Here is a 10,375-nt window from a genome sequence, read left to right on the forward strand (position 1 = left end):
GAATAGAGTGGACACTTTCAAGGATCTTCCTTATTAGCTTAAATTGGTTAATTAATAATTTAAAGGGGCTACCATTGGAATGATAAGTACAGTGATTGCAACGGATCTGCTTTACTGACATAAAAAGGAAGACATCAAAATGGAGCGGAGCTGAACATCAAAAGTTTGGAAATATAACAGATTGCTAACAAGAAATTCACTGCAATGGATTTCATTATATTCATTTTATTACAAAAATGCTAGAATTGTTTCCTCAAGAACATGGAAACTACCACATTATTGAATAATACTTCCCTGGTGCTTCAAGAGCATCATTTCATGTAATGATGCTTATCCAAAAGGTAAATTAATCTATCACAACTTTTTCACTTACAATACAACTGGAAGTTGGAAAAAAATGGACTAGATAAAATACAAGCCTTCAACCATGACCATGACTTCCATGATGCATTTTACAATAAAAAATATTTGTATAGATAAACATTGTGTGCTTGGAAAAAGACCACATTGTGTGCTTGGTTGAGAATTTATGTCTTCCACATTGAGGTTCAATGCATGGACAATCCTGGTTGGAAGCAGAACTGTAGAACAACCTGAAAAAAAGAGCGTCCACATTAAAATTTTGAAAATTAATCAACACCTGTATTATCTTAGCAAACCATAAACTATATGTGACCAGGAACTTCAACACACATATACACGAGCACACAAGATCAAAATAAACACTTTCACCGAACACACAACTTAAAGATAACAACCGACCTTGATTTGGGCAATAGGACAGTTAACACTTTATCACAGGCATAAAAGGACAGAACATCATTCAGTGAACATCAACAAATCATGAAGAGGGCATGTTCAAAATAACATAACAATCTACTACGTTATCATATACTTTTCCATGAAGGAAAAATCAGTGCGATGAGGTCATGAAAATCCAACGAGATCTCTGACTAGAGGCAAGGAATCAAAAATCCAACAACAAAAAACGCACTGACAAGGTTCGAACCTCATTGGCCTTTGACCATCTAACCATAAATTTATAAAGATGTAAAATATAAAGATCTATAAATCTAATAAACACCGAACCATGAACATAGGTATGAGAACATAGTAACTACATGTTTAAGTATAAAAATCAAACATGTTGCATGAACATAAATAAGTAAAGAGATTCTATTTGATAGCCAACATGATGGATAGGGAAAAAATACAAGCATGGGCAATGAACCCATATGATGGTCCTTCTCCTCAACCATGAACAAGCATAAAAAGGCATGTAAAGCCCATGACTTTGGCATAGGAAATACAGTTAACACCTTAGTGGGGGAAAGGCGTTGAGGATTGAACTTTGTTTCAATGAGCAATGCATGGGAAGAAACATAAGCACTGACAATGATCACATTTGGCAATCCTAATTTTTCAGTGACCATGAACAGATTATGAAAAGGGTATTTTCATAACAACATAACAATAGGAAAACATAAATAGACTTATCATATGAAAAAGGGAAACCCACCTAACGAGGCCATGAAAACCTAGCTTATCTATTCTTTGTGCATACCTCATTGATTCCCACTAGAGTTGAAGCCCTTCCATAGATGATCAATCATGGTAGAAGATGATGCTTCTCCACTTGTTCTATAGTTACCTAGAAAAGTGTCAAACGTTATCATAAAGAAATTTGCTAGAGCATCAAGGTATATGTGTGCATACAATGAAAGAGTGTCAAATATACCTGCCATGGCAGGTAAGGTTGGATGGTCTTGCATCTCCCTTTGGTCTTGGGTTATCGCCATGGTTAGGGATTGTCGCATTGCTATAAAAATAAACATACCACATGTTAAAGAATGGTGATGATTAAATACTCAAATCTAAAACCATGACTCTATTCAACACATGAAACTAACATAAAACCATAGATAGGGCATTATTTGATCGATAACATCCTCGCTTATTAAGGTATCGAAACTCAAATAGTTCATATTTGATGGATCAACATTTAAATCAATTTTCAAACCATTTTTTTTTTTTTTCTGTTGCTTCTTCTTTTCTTTGTGGGGCTAAGGAAACTCTTCTTACTCTTCAAAGATTGATCAAGAGAACCCAACCCATGTGTGAAGTCAAAATCAGTAACGTGCAAATTATTGGATTCATCCAACATTTTTTTAAGCATACCAATCAATTGGTTTGTCTTCATCAAAGTAATAGGAGGGTTATCTAAAATAATATGTGTATAGCTAAACAACTCCTCCCTTGCCAAATGAAGTGCCTCAGCATCTGCATCAACAATATTTGTGGCCATAAGAGTAGCATCGACATCTACATCATGGTTTTGAGGCTCTATATTGATCTTAGGTGGGTCATTGCATATGTTATCTTCTACATGCTGATGAAGCAATGGATTTGAATTATCCGAGTGGAAATACAACCAATTAACCTTTATGGCATGCTTACAAATGTTTCCACGGATAGGTCATGGACATTCACACATTATAAAATTCGTACTATACCAGGTGACAAGGTACTTTTTACCTCGATCTGTCTGACTTCTCACCCAATAAGCACAAGTTATGCTCTCATGAGGACAACAATCAGTATCCAGAAGTTTTTTTGCTTGTTCCACTGATGATTCTAGCTGCTTTTCTCTCTTGTAGCTGTTTAGAAATCCTTTTTCTTTTAAGATTTCCTTGAACCGATAATAAGGTTCAACTGTTGTTAGTAGCATATGCAATAACCAATATATCCTTCGGGCACATTTTTTCCTTCTATCAGATACAAATGTTGATTTTAGATAACAAGGGTATGACTCAACAACATTATTGGTCTCCTAATTTGCATAAGGAAACTCCCGACAATATTTCACCCACATACCTAATTGCAAATAGAACCATGTCAGTCTCACTATATTACCTTTATAAAAGAAAAAAATGCATATAATACGAAAAAAATGTTTACTTACGAATCTTATCTCCAGTGACCCAATTCTTGTTGAAATAGTCTAAGAACTTCTCTTCATCTGCAAATTTGATAAAAAATTGATTGATTGCATCTTCCACTTCATAATTGAGAGTGTGTTTCATGATGAAACTTAACTCACTGAACATCTCATTGGCTTTTATGGAATTAGTGGCCAACCAATTGACATTTTTTAACCAAGCCCTCCGTACATGCCAAACGCATAAAATCACATCACAACCTGTGATCCTCCTGCCATATTCAATGCATTTTAGTGTGCTATTTTTAGAAAAAATGCAAGTTTGGTTATATCATGACAATGTTAAAGTTACCTCAAGGCACTGATTTCAACCAGTGCATCATCAACCATGAAAATATTGACTTTCCAATCAGGATGGGTTTGGAAACACTTGCGCATGAGCTGCTCTAGCCATATTGCAATATCATCTGATGTGTTTCGTGACGCCACGACCCATGCAACTGGCACTCCGCTTTGTTGTTCATCAAATGCCACAAGTGTATACAACTGATACTGTCATATTCAACATTACATAAATTCAAATACAAGTTATTAATCATTCTGAATGTATATAGCTTAAATAAATATATTCAATCAATCATTGGCATCTGACTTACCCTGTATTTATTTGTGTTAAACGTTGAATCCATGGCTATTAAGCTATTGTGATAGCTTGACCATTGTCTCCAACATCCACTTTGTTTGAATCCCTATTATAAAAGGGACCTCCACACCATTGGGCTTTTGGTAAAAGAAAAGATCTTCTCGATGCTTTTGATACCAAAGGTTTACACTCATTTCATCTTTTTTGTGAAGTTGATAATTTCTCTTCGCTAACCTATTATAGATGTTTACAATATCTTTCCTACATAAGAAGAAATCTCTATCTTGAGTTGCCACATCGATGTCAACATGTCTCTTCATGTGGATTCTATACACTACATCAACAAACACTCCCAAAAAGAAACAACTCTCTACATATGCAACAACGTCCCTTGAAAGCTTTGGCCTATGCAAGGTCCTGGTCTCACCTAAAGTGTCACATTGACCATGACAAGCCCAACCTTCCCCATCTTCATGTTCATACATATTGAAAGTTAGTATTGCTCTATCAGGAATTTCATGCATAACTTTCACAATAAAGTGGCATTGGCAACCCCTCTTCTGCACAAATGAGGTCCTTCATTTAGCTGGAGGATTTTCTCTTTTGTCCTCTGGGCCAAATGAACAATGATAACTACACCAAAAATTTAAAATGTTAGTACATACAAAGAAAAATAAACGTGGTTTCAAAAGATCTAAACAACAATTTTTTAAATATTCACATCTCATATTGCAATGCAGTGGTAACTCTTTGTTTTGGTTCTTTTTTGGTTTTTCGTATGAATTCACATGGAGAAATAGGATTTTCTTCCTCTCCTTTGATAAAGTCAGCGACTCGTCGTAATGATATTACGAAAACTCGATCAATACTATTGTTTTTTCTATTTATTTCCATCCAAACCAAGTCTTTACTAGAGAACGTCAGTTTTCTTTTGAGGTCTTACACCTCAAGATCCATGATATATTGTCATTTTTCGCTTGCCCATTTTGAATTGATCTGGTCAAACAATATGCAAGGATATCAGAACTGAACTTTCAATCTTAGCAAGTTATCCAACATATATATAAATATAAAACCTCTTTTATGCTTTTTTTGAGGTCTGAAATATCAATCACTTAATAAAAAATCCATTAAAAGCCACTAGGTCTAGCGGTGATTTTATTTAAGTAGCAATTAACCATCTAAACATTGTTGTGACCCACACTGCACAAACTCCTAAATGAGAAAATATAACCTCCAAAGTAGAGATTTGAGAGATGGTCCAAATACTTTGACCCGTCACCCCATTGTTAGATTTCCACCCCAGCTTGGATAGGCACTTTCACAATCATGAATTGTGGATTGGTCGAGTAGATAACAATAATATAACCATCGAGTGAACGATATTTTCAGATGTTAATCATAAAAAAAATGCACTTTTCATGAAGCATTATGTATTATGCTTTCAAAGCTAACTGAAAATATCGATATCCAGGGCTACGTCCACAGTCCATTAGTACAGAAATGAGTTATTCTATTGAATTCAATTACTAGTAGCCGACAAGTTACTATAGTAAACATAAACCTGCAGCAAATTCTATGTATGGTTATTTCATGATTACAAGCCTAAAAGTTCAAAGCCTATTCCAAGAGAAAACCCTAGCTTGGGAATCTAAGTATACTAATGCAATTACCTACTGTCAACAACAAAAGATCCACAAGGAGGCACACATTGCCAAAGTATATGGAAGACACCCTTCAAAATGTATTAGTCCTTGTGGAGCAACTCACAAGGGTAAACTGCCCATGTGACAAAGATAAGGTCAATGACTCTTGGAATAAAGGTAACAACACTGTTTTTTCTTGGATTGATTAGTAATAGTTTGGATGACTTGAAGGCTCAAACATAACTAGAAGCTAACTATATACCATGACATTTACCATGTGCAATTTTATTGATGACATAAACAAACATGCTATATCTAGAGAGCTCAGTTGGTGTGGGGTTTTCTTATTCCAACGCTAGTTCAGACTACCAGTATTATAACGATGCAATGACTGGTATGTTATTTGTTATCCATATTTCTTTCCTTTTGATTGCGGCAATGAAATATGTTCTTAGATTGATGATCATGGCGACTGTAGTTTTTGGGCAATATTGAATAAGATTATAACTGAACAACAAGTGTCAAATAATGCAGCTCAAGACAACCTGTCTTTCCTTTTGAATTGGTTTGAGAAATTTTCGAAATACAAAGGTGTAGATTTTTACATAACAGGGGAGAGTTATGGGGTATGACCTAGCGTTATCTTTTAACATATATGTAGACTATGTTCACTTGTTCTTTTAAACTCTTTAAAATTGTTCATGTTGGTTGTTGTGTATCTTGTTTAACACTAACTATGTTGGTTGATGTAATCTTGCAGGACACTATGTGCCTCAATTAGCAACTCTTGTGATGGAGCACAACAAAAAGCCCAACATCAAGCCCATTAACCTTAGAGGAATTGTTGTATGTCTATCTTCTTTCACAATCATTTTAGGATTCTTCAAATGATGTAGATTTTGTTTACATAAAGCTCATGTGATTATGGAATTCATTAACTACAGAGGGAGGGTCAACTGGGACAACCTTTATAATGAATGTAGCTAATGAAAAGGTTAAGGGCTTTCATTTCTAATCGTGCTATTGGGCAATCTCTATTAAACATGGGTTTTGCTTTCTACTTTAAGCTTGCTAGGTTCAAGGTCCAGCGTGAAATGTAACTCCATTCCATGTTAGTCTTGTAAGGCCTGTACCAAGGGTAAAATCACCCAGGAGATTTGAGTAATATTATGTTGTTGAAAGAATGTGCATTTCATCGTGAAACAATGAGTTCTGGGGGGGCTTTTGTTTTTATTGTTGTAATCAAATCTAATATATTTGTTTATCTATTAGTGCTCAATCCTTTGTACTAACATTTGCTTTGCCCCTTAAATTGCTTGCAGATAGGCAATCCTTTGTTAGAAATAGATATCAACATAAGCAACAATGAATTCTTGTGGTCACATGGTCTCATCTCAGATGAAACTTACCAACTGACACAGTGTATGTGCAACAATTCCAAAAGGTGTCAACTGGTTGTAAACAATATTGATCGTCCAGAGTGTTACTCAGCCAGGTCAGTGTAATGCCTTATGTCCACTGGTTGTAACTAATACTGGATGACCCTCTATTCATATAAAATGATAAATTGGTTTATATCAACATAATAATTGATTAGTTCTGAGATGAATATGAAGTTGGGTCCATAACTGTGATGCCCAATCACTCAATCAATCTATTAGTTCTAAGATGAATATGAGGTTGGGTCCATCACTGTAATGCCCAATCACTCATCAAACTATCCGTTCTGAGATGAATATGAGGTTGGGTCCATCACTGTAATGCCCAATCACTCATCAATCTATTGATCCCTAGCAATTGAGTTCCACAAGTATAAAGAGGCAGTTAAAAGTTTAGATTCATTGTAATACATTTTTTCATGGAAGTTATTGTTTATAAGTTTTGAACACGTTTTCTCAAGTTCCTAGTGGGCTGTGAATATGAATTGAACTGAATTGATTTGAGGGCTGTTGAGGGATTATTTTCAGGTTCTTGATGAATTGAAATAGCTAGGTGGCATCACAATCCCTGTGGCAGCTGTGAATTGTGTTGTTTACGTGAGAGAAATGGTATTTGTTCTCTATCTGGGCAAATTGGGAGGCCTGAAACTGGCAGGAGGGGCTCTCTCTATCGGCTTTACAAACATCATTGGCTATTCGATTCTCTTCGGCCTAGCCTCAGGCAATCTGATGAAATATTGCTCATATTGCTTTGCAGAGAAGCCGGGTTTTACAGAGAACTGGGAATCCACGACCTAATCTCCGAGAGATTATATCTCTGCACGAATTTTTTTAAATAAACGTCGGATTAATATAATTTACGGAGTAATAAGGGGAAAATATTTTGTAGGTCTGTGGAGGAACTAGAACTTTAAAAGATGCCCTAATTGCTGCAAGAAAGGTATTATATCTCTGCACGTTTTTTTTAAATAAACAACTCGACCGCTTCAAATGCAAAACTCGACTTGCCTGGTTCTGGAGTTCTGATCGCGAGACTGTGTCCGAGCTCGATGGCAAATGGGGAGCTCGCTACCAGTTTTACTCAAAACACCGAAATTCATAGGAAAGCTCACTACCAGATTTACCCAAAACACCGAAATTCATGCGATAGCTCGCTACCAGTTTTACTCAAAACACCGAAATTCATGCGATAGCTGAATATGATTTTACGAAAATATCAAAATCAACTTAAACGCCCACCGTGGGGCTCGAACCCACGACCACAAGGTTAAGAGCCTTGCGCTCTACCAACTGAGCTAGACGGGCTGACGAAAAGGTCGGGAGAGCCTACTTTTAGCGTGACAGATGCTACAGAGCCTGGATTAAACAAATACAGACCTTTTATGTTTAGACCCTTAATCGCTTTCATATTGTTTTGGTTATTATAATTATCACCTCTTATTTGGTTATTCTTGGAAATTTAAGATGCATTTTGGTGACTTGGTTTATATTAATAAATTATATAATATTTATTTATTATATTATTATATTATAATGGATTATTATTTTTTTATGTCAATATCAATGTAATGGATATGGAAATAAATTTTATACATAACACAAATCGTACAAGCGTTAAATTTACAATATTTTAAAAATTAATTATAAATAAATCATATATATATAATCTAAAAATTCTCGTATTATTTTTAATGTTAATATATTTTAACAAATTTTTAATAACAATGTTAATATATTTTAACAAATATTTAATATTTTTGTTCTATTACACTATCGTACTAAAGTAATAATTTAATCATCTTTGTTGTTTTTGACAAATAAAAATGTTAGATTGAATGTTTAATTGTACAATTAAATTTAACACTTCCTTTATAGCTAACATCCAACCAATGAATATTGTCTCATAACAGATCTCTCTGACAACATAACATTTTATAACTAATGTGTCATCGCATATAAATCACTAGTAGAAACTTTGCACTACCAACAACATTAATCACCATGCATCTCCTCTCCCACCAAAAACCTATGCATCTTCTCCACAATAAGTTGGCCTTCTCTTCTGGTGGTGGAAGATAATATTTAGAGTTTGAACGAAACTATAAACCTCACCTAAGAAAAACATCAAGCACCTCAAATTTTATCATATGTAGAGGTACATTGTAATCACATTTCTACAAACGCATGGTTTATTCCTCACAACTTATAATAGCATCTCATGTCTAATAGTCACCAAATGCACTTTATCATCTCAATTCTTCTTAAGCAAGTTTGCAAGGCGATCCCATGCCTTTTTTATATATACTTTTTGTTTCCTTACATATTTCAAGAGGGTTGCTAAATGAAGAAAGCAATTTAATTGCTCAACAAATAAATATTTTGCACTAACGAAAATTTTAAGGATCCATACCTATCTTTTCAATATCAAAATCGTAGAAAAACTTTTAAAATGATCACATTTGACATTGACAAAACCAAGCTCATCCACCCACTTCAATTACCTTCCAACTTCCAATCACTATTAAGAACAATGTGATTCATTGTTACATTGTCAATGAGGCTACATCTATGCGCAGTATGCCTGCTTATATCTACAAGTAGTCAAGATCTCTTGATCATGTGCCATCTATGATTACCCTCCATGTGTATGATGGTCAACACTCCCTGATCCAGATTAAATATTTATATTATTTTCATCTATCTTGATGCTTTTAGAGTGGAAAAAAATGGAGGAACTAGTGTGCATAATCATTTTAATGGAAAATCCTAGTTTGGAAATTTGGCGTTTTAAACCTTCTAGGTTATTTTGAGGGATTTGATTACATATTTTGGGGGTCAAAACACCCCTTCCTTATGCAAGGAACCTTCATTCCAATCTACACTTACAAACCTTTCCATAGCTCAAGAATTATGTTAATCAAATCTCATATGCAAACATTATGCCTCCCACAAGTTGACCTACCATGTTGACCACCATGGCAACCCCTATTACTCATGCATATGGGGCTAGCCATGTGTGGAATTTCAAAAAGATTCTAGATGGTCAAAAAATGAAACTATAATTAAGGGTTGAAGAAGACAAAACCTTACCAGTAGATGGCTATCGAGCAATGTAAATATTGCACTACTACCTGAAGAGAAGATGTTTCATTTTATTCCATAGTTAAGTAGAGCAATGAGAGGGGGAAGTTAGAGAGTAGAGCAGAGGGGATTAATATTCTATAGAAGCCTTATAGGCCACAACGTCTTATATAACTCCATAGGTAAGACCTATTTCTTTGTCTTTGTGCATTTCCATACTAAAGAAAAAAGAGTAGAACAAATTCACCTTCTAGTTGGGTTTTATCTCGTAAGGGTTTCCCAGGGTGAAACATATTTTTTTTAATTTCTGGATGCCATATGTGAGTGTAGCTTTTTGTTCTCTATTTTTTGTATTTCGCATTTCTTGCGCATATAAGCAAAAAGTCAATAACTAAGAATATTAGATCTAAGGGAAATTAGCCTTTATAATACATTGTCCATGGTAGTTTATAGATCATATTGGTATAAGAGTAGGTTTCTTTGGTATATCTTTTAGAAGTTTTAGAGATCCAAAAACCATTTTAACAAGAATGTACCAGAACCCTATCCATGGCTAATGAGTCTATTCACAATAACTCTGAAGACCTAGTAGAAGAGATAGTTGTGAGCTTCGAAGCATAGGTTGCTA

The 10,375-nt window shown here is 34.8% G+C and overlaps 1 non-coding gene across 1 annotated transcript; it reads right to left on the reverse strand.

Moving 5' to 3' along the window:
- Window positions 1-7,898: 7,898 nt before the first annotated feature.
- Window positions 7,899-7,971, reverse strand: TRNAK-CUU (transfer RNA lysine (anticodon CUU)). The gene has a single exon. It is a non-coding gene; the product is annotated as a tRNA-Lys (tRNA).
- Between the last annotated feature and the right edge of the window lie 2,404 nt (window positions 7,972-10,375).

This window comes from Pinus tabuliformis, chromosome 6 (assembly GCF_031772625.1).
Source record: "Pinus tabuliformis cultivar Carrire ecotype Pingquan chromosome 6, CPIR1, whole genome shotgun sequence".
Classification (NCBI taxonomy): domain Eukaryota; kingdom Viridiplantae; phylum Streptophyta; class Pinopsida; order Pinales; family Pinaceae; genus Pinus; species Pinus tabuliformis.